Source organism: Pipistrellus kuhlii, unplaced genomic scaffold, assembly GCF_014108245.1.
Source record: "Pipistrellus kuhlii isolate mPipKuh1 unplaced genomic scaffold, mPipKuh1.p scaffold_m20_p_10, whole genome shotgun sequence".
NCBI lineage: Eukaryota > Metazoa > Chordata > Mammalia > Chiroptera > Vespertilionidae > Pipistrellus > Pipistrellus kuhlii.
Genome location: NW_023425405.1, coordinates 10,417,251 through 10,434,016, shown reverse-complemented (window position 1 = coordinate 10,434,016; position 16,766 = coordinate 10,417,251).

Here is a 16,766-nt window from a genome sequence, read left to right as displayed (position 1 = left end):
GAAAATGATATATGCAAACTCAAGTTTCCTAGGATAAAACAACACTTAAAAGCAGTTGGCTATTGCAGGGACTTGTTTGGCTCAGTGTATAGAGCGTCGGCCTGCGGACTGGGGTGTCCCGGGTTCGATTCGGTCGGGGGCATGTGCCTTGGTTGCGGGTGCATCCCCAGTGGGGGATGTGCAGGAGGCAGCTGATTGATGATTCTCTCATCGATGTTTCTATCTCTCTGTCCCTCTCTCTTCCTCTCTGTGAAAAATCAATAAAATAAAATTTTAAAAAAGCAGTTGGCTATTGTTTCACTTACCTGACTTTCACTCTTCTGTGATATATGATTATTTATCGTTGTGCACAATAAATCAAACACAATGGCCTAATGCTAATTTTCTGGAAACACTTCAGCTCTATTTAAGCCAATAGAAATTCTGTATTTAGTAAATGTGAGCTGAGGTTCAGAAAGAAAGAACAGTAAGGATAAGAGAAAGTTCACAGCCTTCAGAAATGTTTCTATTCATACTTCAGAATGTAGACATTTGCTGACTATTTAAGATGTAAGACAGCACATTAAGTTCAACAGAATGTCAGAAATTATTTCTCTTGATTAATTGCCCAGGAAATATCTCTAAGTAATTGGGTGATCATCCTCTGCAATATACTATTTCCAGTAGTTACCCGCATCAACACTGTATCATATACATAAAAATCAAAGGAATGGAATGAAGAACTAGAGATATGTAACTAGAGAAAATCCATCTTAAAAGGATTGATTTTCCTGCTGAAGCAGATGCTTTAAAAATAATTAAACTTCTAAAAATGTCATGCTCTCTTTAAATTTTTTTCTTTTTGTCTTCTGGGTTCTCATGTAAAATGAAAAGATGATGATAAAAGAACTAAGAGGAGAAATGGTTTGCTTTTGAGCAGTCACTATTTTGCCCCTGTCCCCCCATAAAAAAACACCTCAGTTTACTTTGTTTGAGTAAGTTAATAGAAATGAATTAAGAGAATTGAAGTATAGTTAAAAAGAAAGTATAGTTTAGTAGGATAAGCAAAAGATTGAGACATGAATCTTGACATCTTATAGTTTGGGCCACAAACACGAATTTTGGCTTTTGACGCAGACTTCTTGGTTATAAATAAAGTGGAATCTGTGGAACTCATTTAACTCTGCGTTCTTGGAAAACATGTTAATAAAAGTGAAACACTCTTACAACATAATGAGGCATAGAAACTTCAACTACATTACATATTATTTTTAAAGATGGAAAGAAGGCTCATGTTGACAATTGGGAAAAGCAAAATGAAACCTTGAATTAGGGTACTGTTCATACTTTTGGTTTCAAGACTGATCTTTTATTTGTTTTAGACAATATTTTTTCCTTTAATTACTTATAGTAATTGATAATAAATTTAAATATCTGTAGCAGATTCAAATTTCTCACCTTTGTATTGCAGAAATGCAAACCATCAGTAGTTTTCCAGGCTGCCACCAAAAATCACATTTCAAGGAGTCCCTTAAGTTAACAAATGCATTCGCAACAGAACAATGAAGTCTAATCAGGACTCACTATCATTTCAAGCAGTGTACATTGGTATTAGTCTTTTAGTGTCAATCTATAGCGTATCCCCCCCAAAATGTATACACACTTTTTTCTGATAGGTCAATTGATATTTCTTTCCTTTCAGATTTAACCTATGGGGATTAATAATTATTCAAAGTGTACATACCTTTTTGGGACACCCTGTATACTACATTTATTTCCATTTTAGCTGTATAATAGCAAAGAGGGAATTTTAAAGATGATTTTCACTTATGGATAAAAATTCCTGAAGTGATGGTTGACTGCACTCTTCTCAGAGATTGTGTAGACTTGGAGAAGATAAAGCCCCGCTCGCTACTTCCTCAAATTAGGGCTGTTCCTGACCAGGCCCATCCATTTCTAGGGGAGGCTTTTGTTTACAGCCTGACCTGGGTGGCCATGGTGCTGTAGTGTCACTGGTGTTGCAGCACAAACATGATCATTACTGTTCAAACCATCCTGTCATCAGTCAAGTGATGTACATTGTTGGCACTACATGTTGAGCTTAACCTCAAACAAAAGACATTGACCTTTGTGGCATTGTAAAGCCTGCATAATATCAAGCCATGGGAGTGGAAAGGTCTTTAAAGTTGTCAAGAGATACCAGTTGATGCCCTAGCTGGTTTGGCTCAATGAATAGAGCATTGGCCTGTTGACTGAAGGATTCTAGATTCGAGCCAGCCACGGGCACATGCCTGGGTTGCAGGCTCAATCCCCAGTAGGGGGTGTGCAGGAAGCAGCCAATCAATGATTCTCTCATCATTGATGTTTCTTTCTCTCTCTCTTTCTCCTTTCCTCTCTAAAATCAATAAAATATATTTAAAAAAATAAAAAAAAGAGATACCAGTTGAAGTTTAGAGGAAGGAGGAGAAGAAAGAATGGTCCCCATGCTTAGGGCACTTGTAATCCATGAAGGCGTACACGTCACCCAAATGCAGGATGACAGTTTGTGGTTCCAGTAGAGGCTGACTTTCCAGTTTGCTTCTGCTCACAGACCCGCAGGCACAGCGCTGGCTTCTGAGCCATGCTGCAGGAGGAGGCACAGAGGAGCGTGGCCTGTGAAGGCCAAGTGAAGTGCAGGTGGCTGGAGAGGAACGCAGTGTGGAAAGGCCGGGTCCTCAGCTGCCGCCTTCACGTGCTGCACAGATGTGGGTCTTGCCAGGCCACCGTTGAAAACAATATTTTTGAGATGGAGGCAGCTCAGGATGTGGGGTGCCCCATCCCTCACAGGTACCAAGTGATTATCTGGTTATGATTCAGAAAACAGCAAATTCCACACGTGGAAGTACTTGGTCAGCATATTATGGGCGATGCTTTTATTTTAGTACTTAAAGGAAATGTAACTGTGGGCCTGTTGGAAGAGGTGTATTAGAAAGTGTATTCTGCTACATAAGAGAACTATAATAAGAAATCTGGATTTTAAAAGAAAAGGTGGAAATGTCCTAAAATCTCTCTAAACTAACCAGCACAATCTCAGTTCTCCACAGTGATTGTTTTTTTTAAGCCAAGAAATTTACTGATTAAAAAATAGTCTTCAAAAACATTACTTCATGATTCAGCATTGAAAGTTACAATCTATAAAGAAAGGCACAGAAACAGAACAATAGAGCGAACGTTTGATAGTAGTGAAGCAGACAGTCACTGTTGGGGGAATAATTGTAATTCTATACTTTCTTGTACAGCAAAGCCAAGTGTGTTGTAAGGTGCCTAACACAGTAAGTCCCCTCATGCAAATGAAGCTATGGTATGTTTCTTCCTGAGCTATGAGCAAAAGCACTCCCCATCGCAGGCCAAGCCAAAATCCTAGCTCATCTCATCCCCCAGCAGAGGTGATAGAATTTTAAAGCGATCGGAGAAGCTGGTTTGGTCTGTCATGTGTGATGCAGGTATGGCATCAAATGAGCGTTTATAAGAAACTTCCTGCGCCTTTGAGTAGAAACTCCTTCACTTCCAGTAACATGATTTTGTTGAGGGAGAAAGTTAACTTACTAGTGGAGGCAAAGTGGCAATACTAATAAAACTCAGCCGTTCTTCGATGTGTCTTGAAATTATGCTGTCAATGCAATGGAAAGGTCAAGATCAGGTGAGCAAAGATTGTTGACACCTTTAAGAACAAAAATAATTCTTTTAATAAGTATAACATAAAAATTGCAAACGATAAGAAAGCAGTGCTTCTTATTTCTTAGTAGTACATGAAAGAGTGGCGCCTTAGAGTTTGTGAAATTGGTTCACTTTTCTGGAACTTTGAGGCCAGCACAGCATCAGGCCCCTTGGATGGAAGGGAGCTGCCCGCTAAATAGTAACTGGCTGATTGGACGAATGAATGGCACGGGGACTCCTGGAACCGGGCGCACTTCTCGTGGGCACCCGGGTGGGTTATCTGTGGCTCTGTGGGTTCCTGTGGGGCTTGGCGTTTGCTCTAGTTATTCCACATCCTATCCTATTTCAATGGATGTGTGTCAATGTGTGCTTGATGGTGTTACACACGGGAGCATCTGTTTTCTTACTGTAGGCATTAGATTATGTGATCTATTCCACAAGCACAGGGGCTGTTACGTTGGCTTTGCAGAGTGCAAAAGACACCAGTCTGAAAGGAAGGAGGCCTGATTTATCCTCCTGCTCTTTCTTCTGCTGACTCTGGCCGTCCAACCCTGGATGAATCAATTGCCTCTAGATCTCAGCCCCATAATCTCTAAAATGATTGGAGATCATGTAAGGACTGCTTCAATCCTAAAATTCTGATTCCAGTTGTTTAGGTCTGGGTTCAAACCCTACTTTACCCTGTATTCATCATGAGAACGTTGGCAAATTCTATTTTTTGAAGCCTTAGTTTTATTATCTGCAAAATGAGAATAATGATAATAATAGTACTTATTTACTTCTTAGAGATTTCCCTAAGGATTGAATCAATAGAGCAAGTAAAGCCGAAACCGCTTTGGCTCAGTGGATAGAGCATCGGGCTGCGGACTGAAAGGTCCCGGGTTCGATTCTGGTCAAGGACATGTGCCTTGGCTTGGTGGGAGGTGTGCAGGAGGCAGCTGATCAATGTTTCTCTCTCATCGATATTTCTAACTCTCTATCTCTCTCCCTTCCTCTCTGTAAAAAAATCAATAAATATGTTCAAAAAAATAAATAATTAGAACAAGTAAAGACTGCACAGCTCCCAGCACCTAGTAAGCACTCTCATGCTGGCTGCTACCACTGTCACTACTATTGTTGCTCTTGTACTCACCTCCTTCTCCCACTGGGAGAAACCAGAAAGCTACCATGAATACATTTAGCTGTAAAGCTCCTCCAAAGTCTTCCTGTTTCTTGTTCTCTTTTGTAGAGAATGTTATTATAAACCTAATTAGTTTCTCTCTGATTTAGATTTGCTAGCTGTATTTGCAGTAAATTTAGGGGGGAGCTGCTCTTTTATATTTTTCATCATACTAAATTTTCAGGAAAAATATCATATTAAAAATAAGGATTCATTTTAATTTCACATTCTCTTCATGAGCTTCTAAAGGCAAAGATCTTCATATTCTTCTGTGAATCATAAGGACTACACTGAAAAATCAATTCTTCCTAAGAAAGGAGAAAATGATCTATTATTAAGAAGTAACAAGGAGTCTGAGGATGGCATGAGTAGATCAATGGAACTATTGGAGATATTTTCTTACTTTAGTTTTTTACTAAAAACTGAACAATCACTTCAGGCTATTGATGATGAATGTTCATCTCCATCGAATCAATCTACAGAAATATAGGCTCTCAGCTCTCAGGATTTCTAACTTTTAGTTTTAACTCCTAAAAATACTTTTAGTTTTTACTCTTAAAAATCAATACATATTGATTTCAGAGAGGAAGGGAGACGGAGAGATCGAAATATCCATGATGAGAGAGAATAATTGATCAGCTGCTTTCTGCACGCCCTCTACTGGGAATTGAGCCTGCAACCCGGTCATGTGCCCTTGACTGGAATCAAACCCAGGATCCTTCAGTCCACAGGCCAATGCTCTATTCATGAGTCGTACCAGTTAAGGAAAGTTTTCACTCTTAAAAAACAACAACTACTACTGAGACTATTAATCTAGTTAGAGAAATGCAATTAAAAATAAATCAGAACCTGTCCAGAGATGTGTTAATATCAGCATTAGCTGCAACCCTTCTCTCTCAGTGGTACCTGAGATTGTTTCAGAATCTAGCAGCCTAACATGAACTGCTTTTCAGCTACCTGATAGTCCATACTTATTAGAAATATTTAACTAGGACTTTTAGAAGCCAGCGAGTATAATTTATCCCAAAAGATGAATTATATTTATAGCATAAATAATAACAAAATTTCCAGAATGCTAGGGACCTAGAATCATGAGTGGAAATAAGATACTAGTAGTATTTGATCAGATTATTATGATCTCTGAATAATAATAATGCATAATCAGTGTATATCCTATATAATAAAAGGCTAATATGAAAATTGTCCCCTCAACCAGGAGTTCAACCAGCAGGCAGGCCGGCCAACCACACATGTCCCCTCTCCCTGGCCAGGCTGGCTGGACCCACCCATGCACGAATTCATGCACTGGGCCTCAAATACTTACACACATACACAAACACACACACACACACACACACACACACACACACACACACTGAGTAGCCAGATTATTATGCGTTCAGAGATCATAATAAATAATCTGGCCACTCAGTGTATATAGACCTTGTCTTGAAGCAATTCAAGGGATTTGTGGGAAACATGGGCACAGGGGACAGAAGTCTGCCAATGGGCACTTGTTATGACTTTGGTGCCCGAACCTCCCAGTGGAGGATTCCACTAGTGCCAAAAGAGGCAGCTGTGCGTTTTGTATCGGGACAGGCAGAAAGTCAATTCTTTCTCTGAAGCTCATTTCCAAGTCTCAGGTCTCACAAGGCAAAGGAATGCCACTTTAGAACAAGCCAGCCACTGGGTCCTTAGCTAGGCCTTGTCAGGCTGGTGCAGAAGCTCCTTGGTTGGGAAGTAGGCTGTGTTTCAACTTGGGAGATATGGGACCTCCAAGTCCCCCCAGGACACTAGCTGTAGTTGGAAGAAAAGAAAGCGTGGGGGTTGGGGGGTGGAGAGAGAGGTGGTATGCAAGAGCCCCGCAGCTGCAGCGAGGCTGCTGGATTTTGAGTGAGACAATCTCATGCCCCAGTGAGAGAGAGGGGTTGCAGCCAAAGCTGATATGAACACAGCTCTGGACACTCTCTGAGTTTATAGCTGGAAGCTCTGGTGATGCAGCTGTGAGAACAGGCAGCAGAGAGCATGAGGCAGGGTGAATCTGTGCCAACCACCTCTTTGCTTTCTAAAAAGTTCTAATGCCTCGGCCAGGAATTTGAATATGACGATGGCTGCATTTTGAAAGGGGTCCCAACAAGAGCCTCATGGGAAACCCTGTAGAACTTCTCTGGTGCCAGTCGAGGAGGCATTCTTTTGTCCGCCAATGACCTCACTGACACTCTGCGGCTAAAACAAGGCCACTTTAGTTACGTAACTACTATTGCTAGGGCATCAGATTGGGGATATTAATTTGACACAGGTGTAATTTATGTAGTTTACAAAAGGAACAGATATGAGATTTTTTAATTTGTAAAAGATTCAGTATAGAGAATCTTTCAGAAACAAACTACCAAAGTGCAATTTAAAATTTGAGTCAGTTTACACTTAACTTTTTAGTAATAAATGTATATCACATACTTGCTTTGCAAGAAGGCTTTAGGCCTTGGTTATAACAACAACATCAAAAGCCCCCAAACTTACCAATAAATCAAAATGTGCCACCAGTTATAAAATGAGAGGGTTTGTATTCGCTCCACAAAGACCGGTGACAGCACAATTCCCCTATTATTCCTACAAGTCCAGTCAATCATTTTTTATTTGCTCCCTGCCCTCTGCCTCTTGTGCTAGGGAGTAAGGATAAAAGACAATTCCTATAACTTTATAGGGTATTAAAGCTTATTAAAGACCAGCTTGAATATGAGGCTAATGTGGTTTAGAGATGAGCTCTGAACTCATCAGCTGTCTGGCCTTCTTTAACCTGTCTATGCCTCTGTTGTCCTATCTACAAATTGGGATTAATAATGGCAGTTTTCTCATAGAGTTGCAAGAATTAAGTAATTTATATAGAGTCTACAGACTAGTTCCTGATATATGAAATGCTCAATAAGTGTTAGCAAATACTATTACTATTAAAACAACCCTACAGGGCATTGTGATGTCAGTGCCAGATTATGTGAAGGGAGAAAGGTAATACAAAAGGCTCTGAATAGACTCTGAATTTTGTTAAAGCCACAGCTGGGGTAGAGCAGGGAGTTAAACTACTCACTTGCAGGAAGAATCTACATTTTGAAGTTGTTAAGATTAAATATCTATACTATGTTTTGGTATAAAAGCCTAAGTGACTGAATAATCGGTCACTATGGCATGCACTGACCACCAGGGGGCAGACACTCAACACAGGAGCTTCTCTTTAGTGGTCAGTGTGCACCCATTGCTAGAGCACCATTCAGCTGACTGACAGGTGCCAGAGGCAGGGATCACGGCTGGCCACTGCAGCCCGGAGACCACAGCAGTGTGGCAGTGAGCCCACTGAGTAGTGGTGGCAGGCACAGTGGGGCTGGGATGAGCAGGAGTGGCAAGCAGGAGTGGCAGGTGGCATTGGACTGCCGGTTTTGGCCTGATTCCCAAAAGTTATGCCTAGGGACCCCATTGGTGCACAAATCCATGCACCAGGCCTCTAGTAAGCCCATAAAACGAAACATTTCACATTTTGTTCCTTAAAGAACACAAACTATTGACTCCATACTTTATCCAAATCACTCTCACCTTGGGAGAGGATATTCAGTGGAGAACTTGGTCCTTCCATTGTTAAGATCTCCAGAGTTAACCCACCAGGACTGTTGTGAGGAAGTAGTCTTCCCTCGAACACTGGCCACTCCCTCACCATCACTCTGGACATACATGGCTGGTAACTGGTTCTCTGTCACCTGCTGCAGATCAGGAACACAACTTGGTTACTAATTTTAAAAAATATATATATATATTTTATTGATTTTACACAGAGAGGAATTGAGAGGGACAGAGAGAGAAACATCAGCTGCCTATTGCACCTCTCCCCCCCCCCCCCGCCCCCCCGGGGATGTGCCCCTAACCAAGGTACATGCCCTTGACTGGAATCGAACCTGGGACCTTTTAGTCCGCAGGCCAACGCTTTATCCACTGAGCCAAATTGGTCCCGGCTTGGTTACTAATTTTATTTCCACTTTTATTTCCACTTCCTAAACAACCACGTGTGACTAGTTTTTTTTCTAAAAAATATACTACTCATTACTCTATGAAAACAGACCGAGTAAAAGAAATAGGAAAGTCCACAGTTAAAAAGCAAAAGTCTGAAGTTTTTCAAGGTTAAATGTCCGATTATGGAATTTGATCTCCAAGCCTGCAGCTGACAGAGAGGAGAGAAACAGGGAGGAGACACCGAGAAATACATAATGAGCATTTTGTTTGTGGTAAGCATGATATTCACATGCTTTACAGAATTCAAGTGTAAAAAGAAATGTAGTGGTTTTTAGAAAAAAATAAATAAACAAGGCAAAGGTAATCTTGCCAATTCATGGTAAGGCAATCAATGAATAGAGACCTCTTCCTCCTCTCCTCCCCTTCTCCCAGGCTGTGATCCCCGAGGGGCAGTGGTCCTGGCATCTAAGGGTGGCATCTGGGTTGTCTTGCTCCTATGTGGGCACACACATTTTCATTGTCTTTTGCACACAGTGTATGAGCTGCTGTGCAGGTGCCGCCCACATGAAGCGGACTTTGCCTCAGTCAGGATCTGGTGCCTGCTGAGGTCTCCCTATGGATATGCCAGTTCGAAGCTAATTGGATGCTGCTCTAATGTCTGAAGCTGGTGAGTGGTTTTGGATCTGACATCTATTCAGGGTCAAATAATTTGCTTTTATCAGGGATGAGAGTAGAGAACACAGTCTCATTTTTTTTTTAATGAAACTATGTAGTAAAGGCAGGGGTACGGCCTGGGTGGGGTTGAATTGGGGCTCTGCAATCAGACAGACCCAAGGTTAGTTCTAGCTTCACGTTCGTGAGCTGTGTGACCTGAGGAAAGTTCCCGAACTTTCACGCTGCTTCAGTAAAATGGCAATGTTTGTAGTACCAAATTGGATACTACTTTTTTTTTTAAAAATATATTTTATTAAATTTTTACAGAGAGGTAGAGAGAGAGAGAGAGAGAGCTAGAAACGTTGATGAGAGAGAAACATCGACCAGCTGCCTCTTGCACACCCCATACCGGGGATGTGCCCGCAACCAACGTACATGTCCTTGACCAGAATCGAACCTGGGACCTTTCAGTCCGCAGACCGCCGCTCTACCGCCGAGCCAAACCGGTTTCGGCAGGGATATACTCTTAAATAGAGTGGGCCATCATACTCCCCTCTCCCCACACACCCTGTACGCATGAGCTATTACCATTATCTGAGACCAAACAACAGGGCGGTCATTTAATTACACATTTAATATCAGTCCGAGGCTCCTACAATGGACGTGATGCCGATGAAAATGATCGATGGCTTTGTGGTTTCTCAGAAACACGGACCGGGCTCCATTCACATACATAAATGAATCTGAGATTTTAAAAGCCGCCTGCCTGGGGCCTTCTCGGTTCCTGCCTCTCGTGTATCAAAATTAATTCAGTTGTAACCACTGAGCTGAATCTGTGGGTTCATTAGTGTCTGAAAAGCTGACATTTAAAGCACAGGCATGGAGAGGATCAGAAGGTGGGAGGGCCGGATGGCGGTGGGGTTCAGCTGTTGGGGAAAAGGTGCCACCTTTTCTCACATCAAATTTGATCACTTGAAGTTCGGATGAATGCGGGCTGATTGAAAATGCCCGGCGGTGTCGTTTAGCCGTGGCTTAGAAAGGCTTGGAAGACTTGACTGGAAGCCGTGACGCCAGAGCCTGTGGAGCCAAACAGATGCTTTCGGGGACTCGGTGTGAGTACTATCTCCTGCCGCCGCCGGGGCCATAACTCATCCGATATTGCTCTGGTGGCTGGGAGAGGCCATCCATCTCTGAGTATGCACGGAGGATGTACTTAATGCCAGAGGATCTGGTTCAGTGACCAAAAACATATTTAGAGCTTAAGAGGAAAATCCCAGTGGGGAAGCTTTGATTTAAATACATTTCCAGAGGCTCCTCCTCGGATCGGCTAAGCACCAGCTCCTCAGGTGTGGATGCCATTCGTGCTCAGGACAAAGTTCTCGCGGGAACACACTGATGACTGATTTTAATTTTTTGGTAAGGCCATTAACATCATTGCTCTGGTAGCAGCAGTAGCAGCTGATTCCTGTTGGTATGAGTTGTTTTTGTGCAGGTGGTGATGGCACACTTGTTTTAGTGTATTTTTGCATTTTTCCATGAGTTGCCTCAACTAATTAGTTTAGCGGGATATTGCCTTGGCTAAAGCTTAACTGCTCCCATGATTACTGGGAATATTTAAAGCATGGGACAGCCTAGGCATCTTGCTGTTGTTCTCCCCACAAAACGCTCAGACTAGTAGTCAGTTGAGAGAGGAATGCTAACTTAAAACAATTTTTTTTCAATCCTCACCCAAGGATATGTTTGTTTTTCTTTACTGATTTTAAAATATATATAAATTTAATTGGTTTCAGAGAGGAAGGGAGAGAGAGATAGAAACATCAATGATAAAAGAGAACCATTGATTGGCTTCCTCCTGCATGCCCCCGCACTGGGCATTTGATTCCTGACTGGGAATCAAACCTGCAATCTTTTGGTGTATGAGATGCTCTAGCCCACTGAGCCACCCAGCTAACTTTTTAACTCACATTTCCCCTTACTATATATATATATATATATATATATATATATATATATATATATATACCTGATAACAGGGCTCAGGGTTACTACCTTAGAGGAAAGACAAGGGCAGAAGACTAATACTTGACTTTGAACTTCCAACACAGAAGATGTTTCATTGGAGCGCAGTGAAGCACACCAGCACAGGCCAGAGCAGAGCATATCAGACCAGCACAGGCCAGAGCAGACTGGCACAGAGCAGAGCAGACCAGAGCAGAGCAGGCCACTGAGAAGCAGAGCAGAGCTGTTTACTCAGAGAAGGGCCGGGCTTCAGGGCTGCTTCATAGCCATGAAGGATGACTCTCGAGCTGTTTTGCACTGAATAGTTTGCTTCTTCACCGCACCCCAAATTGGGGATTCATGCTGGTTTTGAATTGGCACCAATGGCCAGTGGTTGACAGTAGTATGGTTCTAGGACCAGGATATCCCATCCCAGCCCCCAAGAAGCACTAGCAACACTAACACTATCACACATCAAGGGCTTTCTACTGCCAAGCATCATTTTAAGCGCATTCCATATTTTAATTCACGTATCCTGTCAACAACCTTACGAGATCCCATTTTGCAGATGAGAAACCTGAAGCACGGAAGGGCAGGTGATGGGCCCAAAGTCACACAGATAGTAGGTAGCAGCACCAGTGTTTGAACACAGAGAGTTTGGCTCTAGAGTCCTCCTTGGTTGGCAGCGCCCAAACCCCAGATGAAGATGATAGACAACTCAGCTTGCTTTGGAGGGTTCCAAGAGCAGGGCCTTGCTTCCTGGGTGAAGCCCGAATGTGCAGCAAACCTCTTGGGCACATCGGAGCAACAAAGCAGGGATGGCAGCTGGCCAGTCAAAGCAAGAAGAGATCTGACCGTTTCAAATCTCCTGCAGCCCAGACAAGAGCCCATAAGATTTTTCATTGTCCCTGAGAGTGTTGTGGACATGACGAAGAGAGGCTGTGATGAGGATTCACAGTTAGCAGGAGCAGCATGGAGAAGCCAGAGGCCATGGAGGACCCATACACAAAAGCAGGTGAAGCACTGTGGACATAGAGACCAATGTCCAAGGACCAGCTGGTGGAGGCACCCTCGTCAGATGCCTCACTCCCTAATGCTATGACTCCCCCTGCCACCACAGCCCCCCTCCCTCCCCAGAACTTTACTGCCATCTCAAGGCAATACAAAGGGAAGACTGAGCCCTGAATGTATCTGATTTTATCCATGAAATGACTGAAGAATCACTAGTTTGAATTAAATTAGGAAGATTAACTTTTCTGCTACACAGAAGATTGAGAGCTTGAGATAGAAGTTAAGTTCTCTTACAGGACACGTAAAGGTTATACTTTTGTCCCCCTGACTATTGATTTGTCCCCCTGAATATTGGTTTGTAAAAACTGTATTTAGTATATAATTCTGTTGCAATTATATAAATTCAACACAAGGAGCTGTCTTATGAATGTTCTGTCATTATTTTCAAATAGCAAGTGCTCAGTCTTGGGCCTGGTTTGATGAGATGGGCTCTCAGTCCCTCACTTCACATTTCTAGTGTGGACACAACCCCTTGAAAAGCAATTTCCATTCAATTGCATTTACTTTTCCTTGGTTTGGAAGCAGTTAAGGGAAATGAAGGACATTTCAGTGCCAGTGTTGTGTCGGTTACTGATGCCAAGTTGTTTCTGGATTAGGAATGCTGTGTTTCATGATGTGGCAGTAACAATACTTTACACCCCGTCTATGGATGAGGCTAATGTGCCAGTTTATAGATTTCGTGTTCCCTAGGGAGCTTTGTAAGTCCGTGAGTTGTTCCCAAATGCTCTATTTTGCATGTGGATCCCTGAGAGAGCTGGAAAATCAAATGAATGAACACACACACATGCAAAGAGGTACCTGGTTAATTATGCGTCACAGAAACAGGACATGCTCCATTTCTTTTTTTGTTTCTTTCATAAGTGTGTGTGTTTTGGTTTTTCTTTTTTTTGTGTGTGTGTGTTTTTTTTTGGTTGAATTTTTGTCAGAGAAACAACAAGGGCTTCTATTTTCTGAATAGAGATGAACAAAATACTTCAATAGAAACTTATTGTCTTTGAACTTGGCTGGTGTAGCTCAGTGGTTGAGTGTTGTCCTATGAGCCAGGAGGTCATGGTTTAATTCCTGGTCAGGGCACATGCCTGGGTTATGGGCTCAGTTCCAAAGGGAGCATGTAGGAGGCAGCCAATCAATCGTTCTCTCTCATCATTGATGTTTCTCTCTCACTCTCTCCCTCTCCTTTGCTTTCGGAAATCAATCATATATATATATATATATATATATATATATATATATATATATATATATATGTATTGGCTTTGAAAAGAAGAGTAAATGGCCAAAGGGGTTTTGGGATGGGCTCCTAAGCACAGAGTAACCAGATTCTTATTGTTGCTGCAATAATTTAATAATTATTGAGAATCATCAATACAAACTATGTTATGTATTTAACACAATTAATGATGTCTTTGTTTTCTTGCTGGTAAGTAAGCATGTTTGAAGTCTTCTCTGTCCAAATGCTCTTCACTGAACTTATATGCACGGTCCTTTGCTAAACCCACTTGCTGCCTGGGAGCAAGGCTAGGCTCCGAGTTGCTCTGTGAGTCTATGCTTCCATTGCTTTCTTGTTGCTAAAATGGAGATATTTACAGCACACACATGATGCAGAGGTGTTAGGGCAATTTGTGAGTTATTACCTGAAAAGGATCTTGAAAGATAGTGGGAGAAAAAAGAATCATAAAATGTAGACCATCATTGGTTTCACACTGCCAAACTAGGAGAGCTTTCACCACCACACAGGAATAGCACTGAGGGTAGGAAGTAGAGAGTCACAGGCCTCTGATCATGCCTCAGCTTTCACTGAGTCTGCATCCTAAAGCATGGAGGTGCAGGGCCCAGGGGGTACAGGCCCTCAGCCTGTGACACAACCTCCATGATCTAGTTTTCTAGTCTGTCTGTGTAGAAAATGCAACTCACAGAATCGCCATATGGAGTGTGTAACCAGGACAATTGTGAAGCCCTCTGCAAATAAAAAGTATTACCTGTAAGTGAAGAATAGTGTTCAAGCACATGCATTCTGTGTGCAGAGATATGGGCATTTGTCTGTTCAGTCGTTTATTTGCAGGAAATGAGTATGTTGGCTGAACTGAAGCTGTCGGCAGCTTTTTGGAGGACAGCTGTGAGCTACTTGAAAGCATATGCTCCTCCACATTCTGTCTGCCTGACGCTGCTGCCAGACTGAAGATTTATACTGGGCTTCAAAGACTTTCCATGGTATCGCATGTGTGGAAGCCTTTTCATGAAGGACACAATTATTAACAGTTTACTTCACCAAGCCACCTCTATGATATGCCTGCCCTGGAAAATTCTACTAAAAGAACAGTGGAAAATTCTACTAAAAGAACAGTGAGTGACTAGAGGTTCCTTGGGCATGTCAGGACTCCTTTAGTCTACAACAGGGTCCTCTGTCATACCAGCTCAGCAACAGGCCCCAAACAGAAGCACAGATCTAAGCATTGTTAGTTTGGTAGACCATGGCTCCTTTTACCCTTTATTGTGTTATAGTCTTACTCTAGCCAGTTTGGCTCAGTGGATAGAGCATTGGCCTGCAGCCCAAAGGGTCCTGGGTTTGATTCCGGTCAAGGGCACATACTTTGGTTGTAGGGTCCTCCCTGACCCAGGTGGGGGCAACCAATCAATGTGTTTCTCTCACATCAATGTTTCTGTCTTTCCCTCTCTCTCCTTCTCTCCCTAAACAAAACAAACACCCCTCCCCTCCCGCCCAATAGTCTCTCCATTGTTTTTCTGAAGAACTGGGATCACACATTGATGGCATTCTGGTCAATGCTTAAATGTTTTGGTTGCCTAGTAAACCCGTAGGAGCACCCACCATTGATAAAGAGCGGGCACAAGCAGGCATTTCTTTCCTTTTGCACTTTCCAAATTCTCCTCAAGTAAAGCCTTCTGTCATTGATGAAGATATTCTTATTCCCTAACTGAATTAGGTGTTAACTCAGGGAATGAACTCATCAGCAGACTTCCAGAAGAGTTACTGTTGTTTTGGTCAGTGGTAGGTGGAGATTCCCTGGGGGCAGATTCTGCGGAGTCAAAGCACTTCCTGGAGGGCCCAGGCTGTTCCTGCCAGTGTTGTCCTTGTTGGAGAGCAACAGCCCTGAGAAAAGTTACCCATCGTCGTCATGGCAACATGAAGCCAGCAGGGAATAAAAGGAATGAAGTGGTGAATGAGGAAACAGAGGGGCAGGTGAATGTGGTGCCAAAATTGGCATCAAGGTTCCGTCAAATGAGAGGATGGGGAGAAGGCCCAGGGGGCTGGGGGCTGAGATTGGGAGGAGATATGGACACAGAGTGAAGCATCCATCTTATATAAAAACTGCTGTTTGAAATGTTAACCCTGCTATTCTGGCTTCTGTAAACGTTTGCTTAAAATAATTAGGAAAATAAGACAACTCCCATTCCAGAAAGGCCGTGGACTATGCCCCGGACAGAGCTGTCAGTGCTGACTGTTGTGCCCAAGTGTCATCAACCCCAAAGACTACCAGGGAGCTGAATCTACCAGGTATGCAATTGCAGAAAGCCTGTATTTATTTTGGACTAGTCCAAGCCCAGTCTCACCTACACCAGCGAGGGCATGGGCGAGAAAGAGGAAGAACTTAACATATCAATGGGTTTTATAGGGAGGGTGGTGCCACTACCTTGGCTGACCTGATTGGTTGGGTTAGGCCTAGGGTCCAGTTATCTGGAGCTGGACCAGCCCCACCCTGCCCTCTCACCCCACCTGTCCTCTCGCCCTGCCTGCCCTCTTACCCTGCCCTGCCCTCTCAACACCAGGCCAGGCCTTGAGATATGGTCTCATGGCCCCTTCCCAGCACGTAGGCCTTCTTTCCCAGAAGTCCCGGAGGTCTCATTCCAAATTTGGGAGACAAAAGAGCTAGAAAAGATAAAAATAGAAAAAGTTTCCTCTGTACTGAGGGGCCCAGAATTTGAAAGACACATTTTTTTTCCCCTCTGGGCCTGCGCATAATAAAATGTAACTCCCTCTCTCTAAGTGTGGCTTGGTTTTTCTCTGGTCTTCTGTAACAAGAGTAGGAGTGGTTCCATTAAGGAAATAGACACCAGATACGTTAGGAATATGGCCCGTGGTGGTACAGGGAGATGGAAACAGGGATAGGGATTAAAGTCAAAAGTAAAATAAAGGACAGACCTTTTCTGGAGTCAAGGAAAACAAGGTGCCATGAACTATGGAGTAGGATGAATG